The following is a 19,667-nucleotide window of genomic DNA, read 5'->3' on the forward strand; positions in this document are numbered from 1 at the left end:
AGACAAATTCCTAATTATTGTGTACTTATAATAGAAATTGACCTAGGAATTATACTGTATACATAAAATTACTTTTAGTATATTGTTTGAAAAATAAATGGTTTGAATAGTTTAAAATGAATCAGAGAATTCCTCATTATCTCCTCAGAGACTACTTCACACTTTTCAAGGAATGATTTTGAAAATAAGTTCTGAGGATCATGATTTTCTTAAAATAGTAGAACTGAACATATAATAAGAACTTATTATGTTCTAGGTATCACTCTAAGTATTTGTAATATTAACCCATCTCACCCTCAAAACAAGCCACTGAAGTATATAACTTTACTTAACCTGTCACTTTACACACTTTGTGTAACATTACAAGTGAAGAATGTTAAGTCAGATAGCAGTTAAATAATTATACCGTTATCAAACTAGCAAATGACAGAACAAAACCGTGAATACTTGCAGTCTGACTCTGGAGCCTGAGCCATTGAACCACAATAAATACTGCCTTTTATTCCAGTAAGAAATGCCCCCTCCATAAATTTGGAAAATATTTGATCTAATAAATAGAACCAACTGCAGGACTTCGTGGAACCCTCAATGTGTTGTTCTGTTTTCTCAAACTTATGTTACAATGTTTATGGATCTAGTGGATGTCTAGACTAGAAGCAAAAACATATGCCTCATTTGTAGCACTTGCTGAGTTTTATAGCAAGACTTATTTCAAACTACTAATGACTTAACAACTGTCTTGCAGGACTTCTGAGTATTTACCAGGTGGCTTCCTGGTATAAACCATCACACTACCCATGGCTTTCCTAAAAGATACTGGTAGGATACGGAGAGTTGATCTGCCTCTCTCTCTGTCTCTTTCTCTCCTTCCTTCTTTGCATACCTACTGACCCATTTCTTTTCTAAAGCAAATTCTGATTTTTGAAATAGAACACTAATCAATGGTGAAAAATTTAGATGTTTGGATCTTAAAAATCTACTTTAAGAAACTTAGCAACAGTAACCAAAAGAACTGATGAAACGAAATTATAGTTTAATCAGTTAAAGATTAGAAAAAGATGAATTTAAAACCCCATAAGATTGTGGCAAAAGGAGTTAATGAAAACATTTTATTTAGTAATAAAAATGCTATAATTGCCACATTTATTGAATAGAGATGAAGTGGATGAATTCCTCTGGGTTCCTTGACAGTAATCTCCAAGAGATAATAAATTGTTGACTACTTTGTAAATTATAGAGTAAAATCTCCAAGGAGATCTTCATTTATGGTTGTTTTACCAGTGGAATCATTCCTCAGCTAGACTGGAGAGACAGAAGTGATGAATTTTTAATATTCATAAGAGAAATTCTATTGCCCATATTACCATACTAAAACTCATTTTTACTGTTCAGCTCAGTGTCAGTTTAGAAGGTGGCATTGAAATAATCACTCAACTAAATGGGACCCAATGGAACAAGTAGCCTCGTCAGAGTCTCAGGGATCCTTGTATCAGTGTGACCACTTTGCTATTCAAAACTTTGTTAAGATTCATTATTCTCTGTCCCTCACATTCATTTCAGAGAATGAACCTTTACATTCACCTAAACATTCACCTTTACAATTTTAAAGTACCATAATCTCAGTTGAACAAATGAAGGTGTGGTGTTTAAATATTTTTCACTTAGAAAGCTGTATGATTCAGATGAAGGATTCTTATATTTATACCAAATGAGCCAGATGATGATACAGTGCTTTTTAAATGAGCATTATCTAATTTGTTCATGTTTCTTATGTTCTGTTAAAACCTGTTGTAGCAACATGAACTCTTCAAATTCCTTTTTGTGCTAAAAAGACTTGCACTGTATATGATGAAAATTCATCACCTGACAACGCTACTTTCCCAAGTGTATTCCTAATGATAAGAAATATTAGGGGCACCTGGGTGGCTGAGTCAGTTAAGTTTCTGACTCTTGATCTCAGCTCAGGTCTTGGTGTCACAGTTGTGAGTTCATGCCCTGTAAAGAAGAAGAGCTAATGGTAAGAAATATTGAAAGATGTTAAAAACAAACAAACAAACAAACAAACAAAAAACAAAAAACAAAAAACACCCAAACAAACTTGAACAAGAAATGGTATTATTGTATTATTGGAAACAACTGAATCTTACATCTCAGAGCTTCTTTTTCTCTTTTATCAAATCACCTCAGAGCTTCTTGATGCACATTAGCATTTTAAAACTTTCATAAACCAACATTTCTCAAGTTCTATCTCTTTTGGAAGGAATATTCATTAGTAACTTGATAACATTTTACACAAAACACAACTGGGGCATTCTGGGGTTTTAAAAACTTTCAAATTTACTATATGGATTATAAATAACTATATTAAAACATATATTGGAAATAAAATATAAAAAACTATACAACACTAACCATGAATACAAAGGTGCATTTGTTTCAAAATACAATATGTAAAAGGACTTATACTGTCTCAGTGATTGTATACGATACTCCCCTCTAGGTTATCTATTGCAATTATTGATCCAATTTAAATGAAATAAGTGAAATCAGCATTGATGTTTTGAAGAAGTATATTAAAGCTCACATGACACTAGAGAATTACTGCCAACGATCAATTTAGACACCTTATCTGATCAGCTGAGACAAATGAAGTGGAAAGGAAATTAACATTTACTGATGACCTACTACATGCCCAGCACTATTATAGGCACTTGTTATTATCTTTTTTTTTAAATCAACAAGCCCAAACACCTATGGGGTTCAGTCATTGTTCAGGCGTTCTGTAACCCTCAAGGCAGAAGATGACAGGCTCATGTGTCTCCCCGAAAATGCTTACCCTGTCAGAAGGGATACACATTATAAAACAAGAAGTGCCATGAGGAGTACAAAACACTTACTGAACTAAGAGGAGAAACAAATTATTTTAGACGAGCATGTGTGATGTGTGATACATTTAAGATGAGGGAATATATGACATTGAACATTTTTTCATACACTTACCTACCGTCTATTTCTTCTGTGGTGTTTATTGAGGTCATTTGCCCATTTTTAAATCAGGCTGTTCATTTTCTTATTGTTGAGGTTTTTTTTTTTTTAAGTATTTTATTTATTTATGAGAAACACACAGGGAAGGAGGGAGAGGGAGAGAGAGAGAGAGGGAGAGGGAGAGGCAGACTCCATACAGGGAGCCTGATGTGAAACTCGATCCCGGGACTCCAGGATCACGCCCTGGGCCAAAGGCAGGTGCTAAACCGCTGAGCCACCCAGGGATCCCTTATTGTTGAGTTTTAAGAGTCCTTTGTACGTAATAGATTGTCCTTCATCCGATGTGTCTTTTACCAATATTTTCTTCCAGTGAGTCTGTGGCTCAACTTCTCATTCTTTTGACATTGTCTTTTGTGAAGCAGAAGTTTTTGATTGTAATGAAATCTTTCTTATCATTTGTTTCTTTCATGGATTATGCCTTTGGTGTTGCACCTGAAAGGTCACCACTGTATCCAAAATTATCTTCTAGGAGTTTTATAGTTTTGTGTTTTACATTTATTTTTTTTTAAGATTTTATTTATTTATTCATGAGAGACACACAGAAAGAGAGAGGCAGAGACACAGGCAGAGGGAGAAGGAGGCTCCACACAGGGAGCCCAACGTGGGACTTGATCACAGATTCCAGGATCACACCCTGGGCTGAAGGTGGTGCTAAACTGCTGAGCCACCAGGACTGCCCTGTGTTTTACATTTAGGTATATGATCCCAAAAAAAAAAAAAAAATAGATATATGATCCACTCTGAGTTAATTTTTGTGAAGGGTGTAAGTTTTATGTCTAGGTTCATTTTTCTAACATGGATGTCCAGTTGACACAGTGTCATTTATTGAAAAGACCACCTTTATTCCATTACATGAACTTTGTTTCTTTGTTAAAGATCATTTAACTCTATTTATGTGAGTCTCTATCTGGGCCCTCTATTCTGTTTATCTATTTGTCCATTATTTTGCCAACACTATACTATCTTGATTACTGTAGGCTCATAAGAAGCCTTGAAGTCAAGTAGTGCCAAGTACTCCAACTAACTTTCTTTTCGTTTCTGCGGTTCGTTATTTGCTGGATATGTATGAGTGGGTAGGGCGGAGGGGTGTGGGAGTTAGAGGGAGTGGAGGGAGGAGGAGGGGGAGTAGGGGAGGAAGGAGGGAAGGAAGGAAGGAAGGAAGGACGGAAGGAGGACGCGAGGACTAGGGAGGGGAGGAAGGGAGGGCGGGGCGTGGGATTGGAGGAGGTAGGTTTGGATTTTGCTTTCTTGCTTTCTTTAAGCTTTTTTCGTCCTTATTCCTTCATTACTATCCTCTCCTCATCTCTCTCCTCTCCTCTCCTCTCCTCTCCTCTCCTCTCCTTTTTCTTTTTCATACTAAGTTGGCTATTCTGAGTCTTTTGCCCCTTTTTTGTAAGCTTTTATAAAATGACCTACCACACATGATTCTAATTTCATTACTAATTTAATTCCACTGTGACCTGAGAGCAGACATCATATGACCTTTGTTCTTTTAGTTGTTAAGATGTGTCTGATGGCCCAGAAGATGGTCTGTCTTGGTGAATGCTTCATGTGAGATTGAAAATAATGAGCAATTTGCTGTTGTTGGATGAAGTAGCCTATAAATGCCCATTGGATCCAGTTGATTGATGGTGTTGTTGAGTTCAACCACGTTTTTACTCATATTCTCCCTGCTGGATCTGTCCACTTCTGATAAAGGGATGCTCAGGTATCCAGCTGTAATAGTGGATTCATCTATTTCTCCTTGCATTTCTATCAGTCTTCGCCTCATGTATTTTGACTTTCTCTTCTTAAGTGTATACATATTAGGAATTTTTATGTCTTCTTGGAGTAATGACCCCTCTATCATTATGTAATGTCCTACTTCATGACTGCTAACTTTATTTCCTCTGAAGTCTGCTCTTTCTGAAATAACATAGCTTCTTCTGCTTTATTTTTGTTAATGTTACCTGGTATATCTTTCCTCATCTCTTAAAATTTAATCTGTGAGTAATTGCATATTTAAAGTGAGTTTGGTTTTTTTTTTAGGTTAGTAGTGGGAAAAATGTTCAGCAAGAAATATGTTAAATGTAAATAATTGTGTTTATGGTGTGGCTTTCTAATCAGGTGCCTAGGTGGCTCAGTTACTTAAGTGTCTGCCCTTCACTCAAGTCATGATCTCAGGGTCCTGAGATCAAGCCCCATGTTGGGCTCCCTGCTCAGCAAGGAGTCTGCTTCTCTCTCCCTCTGCTCATGCTCTCTCTTTCTCTCCAATAAACATATTTAAAAAATAATTTAAAAAGTTTCATTTTTTTGAACTATTTTTAAAAAATAGTTTTTATTTTTTTTATTTTTATGAGAATGATCTCATAACCCTGAGATCATTCCCTGAGCCAAAATCAAGAGTCAGATGCCTAACCAACTACACCACCCAGGAGCCCCTGTTATTGGCATTTAAACAATATTTAAAAAATAAAAAAATATTAAAGCTCTTGCTTTCTTAAAAGTTTTAATAAAAAAATAACAAAGTGAGGGTTTTTTTTGCAGACAGAATATATTTGAGTCTTTTTCTTTTTAATCCACTATGACGATCTCTGTCTCAGAAGTGGTGTATTTAGACTCTTGATATTAAAGTAATTATTGATATAGTTGGATTAATATCTATAGCTTTTACGGTTTCCTTTTTGTTGCCCTTATTCTTTGTTCCTGTTTTAGTCTTTCATACATTTCTGTCTTTATTTTCCTGTATTTTACATGATCCCATGATCCCATTTTCTCTCTCTCTCTCTTTTTTTTTATTATATCAAGTCAACTTTTTAAGAAAATATTTTAGTGGTTGCTCTGGATTTTGCAATATATCCAATTCCACTTTCCAATGACTCTATACCTCTTCACAGATGGTACTGGTGACTTACAAAAAGTTTTCTTAATCCCCCCTCTTCTTTTGTGGCATTACTGTCATTCATTTCCCTTATATATATAATATAATACACACAAGCATGAATAATCTAATATATTGTTGCTATATTATTTGATCAAACCATTATCTTTTAAATTAATTAGTACAAGAAAATAAAACTTTTACTTTATCTTCACTTATTCCTTCTTCAGTCTTTTCTTTTCTTTATGTAGGTCCAAGTTTCTGCCCTATATCATTTTCTTTCTCTTTGAAGAACTTCTTTTAATATTTCTTGCAAGGCAGGTCTACTGGCAACAAGTTCTCTCAATTTTAGTCCCTTTGCAAAAGTTTATTTCCTCCTTTTTTGAAGGATAATTTTGCAAGATATAGGATTCTAAGTTGGTGTCTCTTTTATCTCAGCACTGAAACTATTTCACGTCATTCTCTCTTTGCTTGATTAGTTTATGAGATGTCAAATATAATTCTCATCTGTGCTTTACTATGGGTAAGATTCCCACCTCATTCTGTTGTTTTTTTTTTTTTTTTTTTCAGGATTTTTCTTTACATTTGATTTTTTGAAATTTGTATAGTATATATCTAGGTATGGCTGCTTTTAGCATATATCCTTCTTGGTGGTCTCTGACCGTCCTGGACCTGTGGTTTGGTCCAGTTTAGGGAAGTTCTTCAGTCATGGTTGCTTCAAATATTGTTTGTTCCTTTCTCTCCTTCTTCTTCTCTTGGTATTTTCATTATGTATATGTTATACCTCTTGTGGTTTTCCCACAGTTCCTGGATATTCTGTTTGCTTGTTTATCTGTTTTAGTCTTTTTTTTCCTCTTTGTTTTTCAGTTGTGGAAATTTCTGCTGTCATACATCAAGCTCAGGGATGCTTTCCTTAGCAATGTCGTCTCCTAATGAACCCATCAAGGCATTCATTATTTCTGTTTCAGTATTTTTTTATTTCTAACATTTATTTCTGATACTTTCTTAGATTTCCACCTCTTTATACGTTATCCACCTGTTCTTTTTGCTATTGTCTATTTTTTTCACTAAAATTCTAAGCATATGAATCATAGCCTTTTAAAATGATAATTGTCACATACCTGACATATTGGACTCTGGTTTTCATGTTTGTTCAGTTTCTTCAAACTGTGTTTTTGCCTTTTAATATGCCTTATAATTCTTTGTCAAAATGTGTATGTAATGTACTGGATAAAAAAATAGAAGGAACCAGGCCTTTAATTATGTAGTGGTGAGGTATGGGAAGTAGAAGTATTCTATAGTCCTATGATTAGGTTTAGTCTTTTGGTGAGGCCAGACTCTTGGATGGTGAACTTGATAGTGCTTCTCAGTTGTTTTTTTTTCCCCCCCTTTACATGGGGCATAATGGAGAAGCTTGGAGTTGTACACTTTCTTCTCCCAGGTAGGTTAGGTTCTGGTAAAGCAGTTTCCCTTGAAGATAGGCCTTGTTAAGAGAAGATGCTTTGGCATATTTCATATTGTTATTTCCCTTCTTCCCACCGGAAGCAAGAGTAAATTTTTCTCTAACCTTCTGTGAGAGCCTGGTCATGCACTTGGAGAAGATTGACAAAAATGAGGGGGATCCCCAGTGACTGGGTTCAACTTTTCACTTGTTAGGATAGAGTGGTGAGCTGCAAACTGCTCATGGCTGAACCAGAAACCAAGGTTGTTATTCAGCATCTGTTCATGTCTTTCCTTATCTGACATCTCTGCATTTTTTTCTTGGTGGAGTGTCTTTTTAAAACTTTTCTCCATTTTTTTGAATTATTTGTTTTCCTGTTATTAAATTTTAATATTCTTATGTACTATGAATATAAGCCCTTTACTAATTAAATGCTCTGCAAATATTTTTTCCCAGTCTGTAGCTTATCTTTTTTATTCTTTAACAGGATCTTTTAAAGAGGAGTTTTTGTTCTGTTTTAAGATTTTATTCATTTATTCATGAGAGACACAGAGAGAGAGGCAAAGACATAGGCAGAGGGGACCCTGATGTAGGACCTACCCCAGAACCCCAGGATCATGACCTGAGCCAAAGGCAGATGCTAAACCACTAAGCCACCTAGGTGTCCCTGAAGAGGAGTTTTAATTTCAATGAAGCTGCAGTAATTAAGACCGTGTAGTGTTGAGGTAAAGATAGGCAAATAAATTTGTGGAACAGAATAGAGAATTCAGAAATGGAGCCAAAGCTTTTTGGAATACTGATAATTAACAAAGGTATAAAAAACAATCCAAGCATAAAAAATTAACATTATTTTTAGTTTTTAAAATTTCAAAAAAATCTAAATTTAGCAAAAGTTAACTGCCATGGCTGAAGTAATTAATGATATATTCATGATAAAATTTTATAATATTCAAAACTATGGTTTCCTTAATTATAGATTAAATTATACAGCATTAGAAATGGAAGAAAAGTGATAGGTTATGTAGCCCAATTTCTTTATTTTAAATATTGGAACTAAATCCCAGAAAGTTAAATGAACATACCCAAAGTCTGATGGTCTACCCAGCAAGACACATACTATTTTAATTGTTAAATTTGATTGTTTTGAGAAAACACAGATAACTTTTGACTTTATTACTGCTGATTTTTCTGTTCAGTGATTCCATCTTGGGAAGCTATTGAACAAGGTGGTTTTGGTTTTGATTCCATCCCTACCAGTGAATAATCATTTCATTCTGGGCAATATTTCTTGCTCCTCACTTGCCTTCAATCTGTAAAATAAAAATAACGCATGGAATTAGACTTTGCTTTTCACAAATATTATGGAAGTAAATGTAATTAATCCCATGTGTGTAGTAGTTATTTCCAGAAAGGTGGTTTCGTTTTGTAGAAAGAAAATTGGGACTAGGAGAAAAGCAGATTTTCATTCAATTCTTAAATCTTCTGTAAACTGCCCAACATGATTGGTCATGTCTGTTTTCCTTCTATAAAGCAAAGTTGTTTCTTCTCTTTATTTACTGAAATCAGTCAAAAATAAATTTTGGATAGCATGTTGCAGGAGGGGGGAGGGGCAAATTTTTGAATCTCTTTCCCAACCAAAAAATTCAAAAATAGTTTGTAGCAGAAATAGAATTAGAACCTCTATTTCATGGAGGTGACTGGGTGACTCAGTCAGTTAAGTGTCTGACTTAGGTTCAGGTCCCAGGGTACGGGGATCAAGGCCCACATCAGGCTTCTTGCTCTTTGGGGAGCCTACTTCTGCCTCTGCTTCTTTCTCTTTTGCTTTTTCTCTCATGAATAATAAAGTCTGCAAAACAATAAGAATCTCCATTTTCTGAGCTTTAAGTTCATTTTAGCTTCACATATCTCCCCTAGGTAGTCACTGTTTTTCTCATTTTATAATTTATGATTTTACAGTAATATCATTAAGTCCTGTTGAAATAGAGACACATCATTATAATTGATGAATTGAAAAATATTGTGCTTATTCTATGTCATGACAAGTCTTTCAATTATATAGTTTCTCATAAATGAATCATGCATAGTCACTAAGAGATCTTGAAATCTTTTATCACTTTGAAAAAAAAACATGATCTAAAAGAAGAGATTGACACTTAAAAAGTCGTTCTTCCACCCTCTCAGCCACATTTCATTGAGCATTTCTTGAGTGTATCATATATCAAGGAAATAAACACTTCAAATTGAGAGAGTGAGCATCTGGACTGCCGCTGACTGGGACAGAATTTTCTCTGAGATGTTCACACGCTAAAAGGAAAAATATGTTTACAGATTGCCAAGATAAGTCCTGAAATATAATTATATCTGAGAAGTTGATTCTTACATGGAGAAATTTAGACTAGATCTCCCTATGAACTCTAAATAAAAAAATCTATTAGGAAAATAAACAAACTATACTTTATGAGGGGAAAATATATGAGGTAATCATGTGTAACTTTTATTCATTGCTAAGCATTTGCCGCACTTTGGTTTAATTCTTAGAACAACCTAAGAAGGGAAGTGATATTATTTCCACTTTACAGATGAAGGACTTAAGGCTTAGAGAATTTTAGTATGCTTGTAAAGTATAGTATCTTATCTGAAGGTGCAAGTCAATAACTGGAAGAATCAAAATTAATACTGAGATCTAACTAAATGCCAAGTAGCTCAATCCACATGTCACATTTCCTTCTTGCAAAGTAAAGTGGCTTTGTTATGGAAATCCATGAATACATACACCATAACCATAGTCAGGTATCAAAAGTGCTAATTCATGCAGAATTAGAAAGTTTAAGAGGTAATATTTCTTTTTATGTGTTTTTGCATGAATTTGTGATATTTCTAAAATTCCTCTTAGATTTAGGATGTGTGACTCATTGGTATGGGAAGCCAGAATGGAACATTGGTGATTAAAGATTTTATGAGGCAAATGCCCTGGGAAAAAAGTACTCTCTCTGGTACCACCACTCTTACCCCACCCTCGGATATTTTTGTCTTCTTACTATGCATTCTCTGAACAGATTTTGTAGTAGCCATTAGATTAGTTATTGACACTCAAAAAAGAAGTTTTTAATCTAAGCACTCCAGGCAAATTGGTTTTATAATACATTAACTTTGTAATAAAGTAATTGATTTTTGTAATTAATTGTGTAATAAATTAACTATCTGGAGATTCGTAAAAATTGAAACATTCATTTACTGAAACAGTGTTATGTGTAAATATGCTACAATATAACATAATCAAACTTGGTATATTTTAAAATATCTGAAAACTCAAACTTCCAATAGATTTTTTTCTGACCCTACACTTTATTATTTAGATAATTTTCTATATTTCCACTTTATGTCTAGTCTTTCATGCCTTGACAGTAAATCCTTATGATTCTTACCTTATTTTATTTCTATGGTAGAGACGTTATGCTGCATTGGAATACACCAAAGCAAGAAACAGGGGATCTCTTTGTAGATTTGCTAAATGGAAAAATATATTGGAAACTAATTAAGCTTTATTAAAGCAAGAACTTTGTCTCATGTCATAGCACTTGGAATAGTCCTTGGCACGAAGTGAGAGGTCAGTAGCTGGTTCACATGAGGCTGTTCTAAAAGTCTATAAATTATCCTTTCTGGAGATCTGTGTTCTCATGGTTTAAAGGACTCTTCCATAGCTAATCTTGCAGAAGTAATATTTGTCTTTGGAACATTTTCTGGGTTGATGAATTTCAACAACTTTTAACCCTACTCCACTAAAAATGTGTTATAAATAAATAATATTATTAAATTATTCTTTAGTTTCCCTTGCAAGGGAGCATTCTAAGCAATCTCTGATACCATAAAGCTAAAGGCACTCTCTAAATTAATGATAATTTAAGCCATGTAGCACTTTTAAGACTAAAATTAAAATATGTAGCTGTACATTTATATATGTATGTGTGTATATATCTATATACACGCTTATTACACCTATGTTTCACATAAGTACACCTATATGTACTTGTATTTAATAAAATAGATCCAGTAAAGTTATGGATATTTTAATATTTTTCTTTTTTTACACTTCCTTATTTTTTATTTTAGTGAGCTATTTTGGAGGAATGAAACCCAAAAATGTAAAGTTAAAAAAAAAAAGCAAAACTACAGGATGCTACATTTCAGACAACAACTAATATTTGCTTGTCTCTTTGGCTCATTTATGTTTTATTATATCTCAACTACTTGCAAGAGATGCTATGTGGGAAAAAAATGTATACATTTTGTGACTTGAGTATTTAATACCCGATGACAAGGCATTCTAAAGTATTTGCATTTTTATCTCTTTCTTCCATCTTTTTTTTTCTTAAATCTCTCTCGTACTTTTTTCATGTGTGTGAATTACAGAAGTACTTGAAAAGTATCACATCATCTGTAGACATGCTCATTCACCTATCTGAGCAAATACACAGGAAAAGCACTTAGGCTTGTTATCCATGTCTTGCTTTCATACTTAAACCATATAAAATTGCAAAATTAAATTAAAATTAAAAATTAAATTAATTAAATTTTTAATTAAATTAATTTTAATTAAATTAAAAAATTAAAGTGGTCAAAAGCAGACAAGTTTATATGATTGAACCAATATATGACAAATTTCTTTCCACTGGTGTTCTATGGTATGAAAACAGTTTCTCTTTTTTTATGGCTAATGAAACTATATTCAATATATACAGAATTGTTCAGAATTCTAAAATGGACTAGTGTTCTGTTTTCTGGCTTGTTAACTCGATCACTTAAGGCACTGTACTACCCACCCAGTTAATTTCTCCAAAAACTATCTACATAGGTAAGGTATTAATTACAAGGAGAAATGAGAAAAGAGGTCTGGATTTTTCCTCGTTCATCCCGGGTTTATTTCTCCTGTAACAACCTCGTCATTTGTCACCTTCCTAGGATTTCCAAAATATACACATTCACCTCTCTCCACTTAATGCAATCTCCGTCCTTCCACCTGCTCTTTGCTGCTTATTGGAGAAGTACAGTTCAGAGAAAAAAAAAAAAAAAGTTTTCAAGTGGTCAACAAGTTTGTACATTTTTAAAGAGATTTATTTTTAAACCAAGTTAAAAACTTCAGATTAAGTTATTTTTGTAAGGATAAATGAAATTCTTAAGACATTTTCATTGTAACATTTGTTAACTGCCTTTTATTATCTTACAAAGTATTTCTACAAATTATGCACCTTGATTATGTTTATGCAGAGCTCTCTAAATATGATGCCAGTCAGCCCTCTATTATTCACACACACAGTACCCTGTAATTTGCCTTTGCTGCACTTGTCATATTTATAATTAAATACTTACTTGTAAAATTATTTTGAATTACACACTGAAAGAAAATACATATTCATTAACATACTTAATTTATTAATTATGAATCCTTGTTTATTGCTGTACATATAGAAATAGTCACAGTGCCAGGCACATATAGGGTGCTTATGCTTTCTGATTAAATGTCTGAATGATGGAGATGGTATGGTATAAATAAAAACGCAAAAGCCACATGATTCTCTCTGTAAAAAACTTGACCTCTGACATTTATCAGTCTGGTCATACTGGGAATGATGTTAAATATCTATTAGCCATAGATTTATTTAAAAAAAATATTAAAAAAAAAATTTAAGCCCAATGTTGGGCTCGAACTTACAACCCCAAGATCAAGAATCACATGCTCTACCGATTAAGCCAGTGAGGTGCCCCTAGATTTCTTTTTTGCAAGATGTGCATAATCATAGTTCCTATATCATAGGTTCATTAGGAGAATGACATTAGATCATCAACAAGGCCAAATTTCGTGAGCTGGTTAAGATCAGAAAAAAAGATACACAAATGGTTAATAGTTATATGACAAAAGTTTAAACCTAATTCATGATTAAAGAATACAAATTAAAGCAACAAAATGCCATTTTTGCTTATCAGATTGGCAAGGATTGAAATGGTTGATAATATCTAGTGCTGGTAAGGATGTGGTGAAATGTTTACGCTCATACACCTTTGGTGGCAGCATAAATTACTGCAACGTTTAAGAGAAATTTGCCTTTCTTTTAATATTTAAAGTTCTTAATCCAGTGACTCAGCAGTCACATTTCTAGGTACTTATCCTATAAATCTATTCACACAAATGACAGATGATGCCTGCATCAGTTTTTTTTTTATGGTAACATTTCATGAAATGGAAGGGAAAAACTAGAAACAAATAAAATTTCACTTATTTTTTGAATTTTGAAGAAAAGTTCACAAATATTTATCCTAAATGGGACCCATTTTCCTGTATACGTGTTGAAGGGGTAGAATTAGGGAATGAAAGAAACATTTTTTCAAAGCATCATACATATATATGCATACTGTTTGTCAAATGTGCTCTAGATCTTTATTATTACAGGTAATTTATTTTTGTAGGTAATTTTAGTATTCTAGGTAATAATTTTTGTTGTTTGTTTCTAAAATTTTTCAGATCATGAAATCCACTCTTTTTTTAAAAAACTGTGTAAAATAGGAAAACTGTAATAAATGAGTTTCATTTCAACTTAAAGTAGAGGATCTTGTATTAGATGTAATTCTCCAGTTTGAACACAGATTTCATAGTTAAAGCACATATTCTAATAATCCTAGAAGGAGATGCGCAAGTCAATACAACCTCTTCTCTCACCCAGGTAAAAGTTTAAGGAAAACACAGATGAATCATACATTTCTGTATAATCTGTGCTTTTGTCAAAAGGATGCCATGACTCATTTATGACTTTCCATAGTTTTAAAAGCAGTGTTTTTAACCATAGAAAATCTACTTCATGGTCCTATTATGATGACACTTGAGTCAATAATAGACTTTCGTTCATGAATGAATGTTTTTGTAGAAATAAAACTAAGTACAATTGCCCCTTGCTAGAACTCCACAAAACAGAATCTTATACAAAGGAAGAGAATATAAAATCAACTAGTGCCTGTAAATACACTATGTTGAGTATTGTGTACTGTGTTGGGTGCCTCAGACCTCACTTTAGTTAATCCTCACAACTTTCTATAAGATCAACTTCATCTCAAAGGTCAAGTAGCTCCAAAGAAGGCAAAGGACTAGAATTTTTCTTTTAAGATTTATATATTTATTTGAGAGACAGAGTGTGTGTGAGCTGGAGGAGGAGCAGAGGGGGAGAAATTCAAGCAATCTCTGTGCTGAGTGTGGGACTTGAGGCTCCATCTGACAACCCTGAGATCATGACCTGAGCTGAAATCAACAGTCAGATGCCCAATTGTCTGAGCCACCCAGCTGCCCCCAAAAGAATAGAATGTAAACCCAAATCCATATGATTCCAAATTTTGCTAAAATGACCAAATTATCATGTGATCCTTACTAAATCCAGTCCAGGCTCTCGTCATTTTTTAGCAAGTCCTATAGCTACTGGGGCCAGATCTTTGGCACAGTATTAGGTGAAGTAAATGCTTTGTCACTCAGTAATAAGCAGTAGGTTCTGACATTGAGAAAGGAAAATATTCATCCATGATTCTAAGGTATTGTTTTAACCAGTGATTTTGTTTTGCCATATAAGATTGAAGCAGACAGAAGTAGTCAGTCCTCTGGATTTTCAGGACTTTTAATAGTAATCAACACCTAAATAAGTGGCTGTTATCTTTTTAGTGGTATCCTTTTAAAATCACTCTTCTCTGGAAGAATTGCTTTAAATGAATTAACTCTTACTTGACCATCAAGAGAAGTCAGCTTGCTTCAGCAACTCAAAATATGTCAGGAGTTTATCCTTAATGACATATTTTTTTTTATTTGCTTCATCTTTCCTTTGAGGAATTCTTTTTTTTTGAGCTGGCTACTTTACTCTGGTCCCCATTTCATTTCACTCTTTATTATTTATTATTTATTATTTAATTATTTGTTAAATAGTATTATTTAAAACAAAAGGATGCTGCAGACATTTAAAGATCATGAAGCTGTTTGTACCACCTGTGTCTTTATGTCTCTTTACAAGCAGCAGGAGGCTCATAAAACATTGGAAAAAATTGAGGATAATGTCCCATCTCTTATCCATTGGTTATATTTCTTGTATCGTAGCACTTATTCAAAAGTGCTATTAATTTTCTTTAAATTATTTAACCTGGAAGCTCTGACAAAAGAAAACTATATCCCTAACATAAGTCATGCTATTTTGGAACTACACAGGGAAAAACTTAAACCTTTTTGTGTGTGCCAGGAGGTGCTGCTCTGTCAGCTTACTAAGGTTCTTTATGTCACTGTTATGAATCTCATTTGAGAGAAGAAATTGGGTTTAGGTTATTTATGTAGTTCCTATTTTTAATAAACTCCTAAAGTAGGTCCCTCCTATATGTTATTACTGCAAACACTGTAGATTCTGGAGCTCCTACTTGGAAAAAAAAAAGTAAATGTCTTTAGCACAAAAAAATTGAAATCAGTTGCAACCCTATGATTTGAGCAGATTGAGTTCTTAAAATGCATGCACTAGCTATATATTGAAAGGTTTAATTAAACCCAGCTTGTTTTGTGGAGCTTGTATTCTGAGAACTTCATTTTGAGGATGTGAATACTTTGCCTTAGATGCAACTTAGAGCCCTAAATTATCATACTGAGGTTTCTAACACTGATTTAGCTATAATAATGGGAAAACAAATAAATTATTAGATCATCCAGACACTTCTCTTTACACTTTGTCACAGCTTCACTAGCTATTATTCATAGATGGAAACTTTCACAAATAAAAAAAGCAGCGTGGTAAACGCAAGTTGTCATAAAACACAATCTTGAAGTCTTTGAGAGCCATTTTCTTGAGTTAAGTTAGTAAAGTTAACAATTAAGTTCTTTAACACTTCAATGAGGACCTAGCCGATCACATGGTCCCACCCCAAAACAGCCATTATCAAGTAGAAATTTCTTAGCTTAGTAAAACATAAAGTACTCATATCAAATGTGATTCTTAAGAAAGCCCGTCTGAATCGTGGTGACGTTAAATAGTACATGAAGTTTCTTGAAATTAAAATGTGCATTTCTTAAAAATAAAGCAGATGATTTAATTTAATGAAAGAAGAAAATGAAAAAAAAAATACGTCTGCCCTATTTACCTTCACTCATTTCCTGGCTCTTTGTTCCACCTCTTAAATTCAGGCATTTCTCAAGGATCTGTGTGTCCCTAGCTCTTTGCTTTGCATTTGTCTCTCTTGGAAGGCTTCATCCACTTTCCTTTTCAACTAGCTTGTCTGAATCTTTGCTCTCATCATCCACATTTCTCAATGTTTATTGGGTATGGATAAAGTTGAACTCATAATCTGCACTACAAATTATGCCACTGATTTTACTTTTTAGAACCAAGCTTGATGGTAGCTACTCATTAACCAGCTACTATTGTAAGTACTTCCCATGTATTGTCTTACTTAATTCTTACCACACAGCTAAGGTATATTATGGTTCTTGATGTACAGAGATGGAAACTGAAACTTAAGGAAGATTAAGTTCAAGCCACTCTAAAGTGACATAGCTAATGGGAGACAGCTGGGTCTTCAATCCAGGTGGTTCTGCCTCCAAAACCTGTGTGGTCTTCCACCAAGCTGTTGGAAATCACCTTCTTCATCCAGATTTGACACCTGAGACATATCTTTGTTGTTACTGACTCCTTTAATTCGTGCAACTTTTTATCTTGCTAGTCTATAGATAAAAGATATAAATTTTGAGCCCCCTAAGATTACTGCTATGGTATATTATATATATCATATATACCACATGTGATATATACATATGCTGCTTTTTATTAATATAAATGCTCATAGCACCTTGTATAGTCCTGAGAATTACACTGAAAATCAAATGTGTTTGTTGAATAAATAAAAGACATTTTAATTCTATTTCAGAATGTACTTCCTACATCTACCTCTTTCATCCATTCTCTATAACTTCCACAGTACAAACCTTTCAACACCTTGACATTGGTTTTTCCAACAGCCTTCAGTGTTCTTTCAGTTTCAGCTACTCCCCAGTGTCAGTCACAGCACATTTCTTCTGGAGCAGACTTTCAAAGTATCAAGTTCTGAATATCTGCCCCAAACCCCACCACCTGCGGAATAAAAACCTTTCACCTAACATTTATGGCCTCTAAGAACAGTATCATTTAATCTTCCGAATGGTCCCGGATAAGCTAGAACACACAATTATGACGTTTACACTCAAGATCCATTTTTGTCTGATGTGTTTCTCCATTCCTGTGAATCAGAGTCTTACTTCCTCAGCATGATAAAATTTTACCAAATCATTTGGGCTCAGCTTTTTGGTGGGAATGGCTGGTTTATCCAATAGGAATGGAATGTACACAATGCATTGTGCACCTCTCCTGAATATTTATCATTTTATCCCTTGTGATTTAGTATGCCTTGCCTTATTTATGTATATATTAACATATATTTATATATATTAAATATGTATACATTTTATATAATATTATGTTTATTTCTATATATAAAAATTTATATAAATATATAATTCTTTTTAATAGACTAAGTCCTTTGGACTCATGGTCAGTTTCTGTCTCATCTTTGTATGTGCCACAGAAGAACGATTGTATTAGTTACAATAAACATTGATAGAGTGAATAAATATCGAGTGAGTGGCTGGCTGGATAGATGAAGGGATGGGTGGATAGACGTGAATGAATACGTTTTCAATGGACTAGAGCATTCCACCAAATAAATGTCTATCAAACTCTTGACTCCCCAAAGGAAAGAAAAACTTATAAAAGGAAATGCAATGACATTTTTATTCACTCAACAGACAGTTAATGGGACTACCACATGATAGAGACTCTGCTGAGTATTTTGTTATCATGTCCATGCTCATTTATAAATATATCTTGCCTAGCAGAACATTTTTGCATACTTTAGACACAAAGGAGTAATAAACTGTGGGGTGGGTAAGCTGCCACTTAACAGCTCTATCAAAGCAATATATTTAACTCCCAATGTTAAAAATGCAAACAAACCTTTAACTTCCAAGATCAATTACACCTATAGAACAAGCCTTGCTGGGAACAGCATTCCGTCTTGTCAAGGACTCCTTATCATCAAGGAAGAATAAACACTCTAATTATTTTTTTTTACTTTTTTGTTTATTTTCTAATTGGATCATTCATTACTTTCTAGAATTCAAATCAACATCAGATTTATAGTTGGAGGCTATTGAAATATTGATTTGGTTATAGAAATGTCAAGCTTGGCAGGTAAGCTGTCTTTCTGCCAGAAAATGTTTTTGCTTTAGTAAACTTGTTTTTAAAAGGCTGATAGAATGTAATGAGCAAGCAATTTGCATCTGTATCAGGCAGAGAGAAGTTTTTAAAATTTAAAGAGTCTCCTTAGCATTCCTCTGATGCCAAATTCCTGGAATTAAGGTAACAAACCTGAACCACAATATACAAGTCTTAATTATTAAAAAGTCTGATGTTCAGTTTTCTGTTTCTTCAGACCAACGCTACACTTAAAGAGGCTCCACATCATACAAGGATGTCATTATCAGGGTAGAGAGTGTCGCTGGAGTTAGATACAGATTCCACGTGGTTCTGCATTTTCTGGCCTGATAAACACAACACATCCTGTCATCTTTCCATATATCTCAGTCTAATAGTCTTTCATTTAAGAATGAGAGATCTTCCTTGCTTATCTCTCATGGTTGTAGTGAGAAGAATGAATGTACTTTTTGAAAGTATCGTCCATCCTCTGTACTTTTAAAACACACATTTTTTTCTTGGGAAATCATTGTGTAAATCCCATACATATTTGTGTCTGTAACAAAAAAAAATTACTATATTTCTGGTGAGCTAATCAGGAAAAAATAGGGGATGTTTCTTAAAAAGGTGGAAAAGTGAGAAAAGACAGTGATATGAATGGAAAGAATGTGAATACCTGCAAGGTGCTTAAATGTGAAGAGTATTTTGCTGTGTCAGAAATTATTTTCTACTCTATCGCTTTAAGTAAATCTTATTATATGCAGACCTTTTTCTACTCTTTAAAGACAAACACTGTGTACACTTAAGGACTGACAGCCAATTCTCTCCCTCATCCCCTGTGAATGAGAATAAGCTACCGGAAACCAAAAAAAAAAAAGAGGGGTTCTAACCACCCCCACCCACCCACCACCATATACAAATATATGGTATTTGTATAAGGGAACAGAGATTTGTTGTGCATTAAGAGTAGAGAGAAGATCCCAGAAAAATAACTGCCTGCTCAGGTCCTCCATAGAGCTATCCCTCTTTGCTT

General features: G+C 33.9%; 1 long non-coding RNA gene across 1 annotated transcript; it reads right to left on the reverse strand.

Annotated features, from left to right (window-relative positions):
- Positions 1–8,439: 8,439 nt before the first annotated feature.
- LOC119870070 lies at positions 8,440–17,509 on the reverse strand. Its single transcript, XR_005354952.1, has 3 exons — positions 17,332–17,509; positions 10,772–10,853; positions 8,440–8,656 (listed from the first exon to the last, which is right to left on the reverse strand). It is a non-coding gene; the product is annotated as an uncharacterized LOC119870070 (long non-coding RNA).
- Between the last annotated feature and the right edge of the window lie 2,158 nt (positions 17,510–19,667).

Source organism: Canis lupus, chromosome 2, assembly GCF_011100685.1.
Source record: "Canis lupus familiaris isolate Mischka breed German Shepherd chromosome 2, alternate assembly UU_Cfam_GSD_1.0, whole genome shotgun sequence".
Classification (NCBI taxonomy): Eukaryota; Metazoa; Chordata; class Mammalia; order Carnivora; family Canidae; genus Canis; species Canis lupus.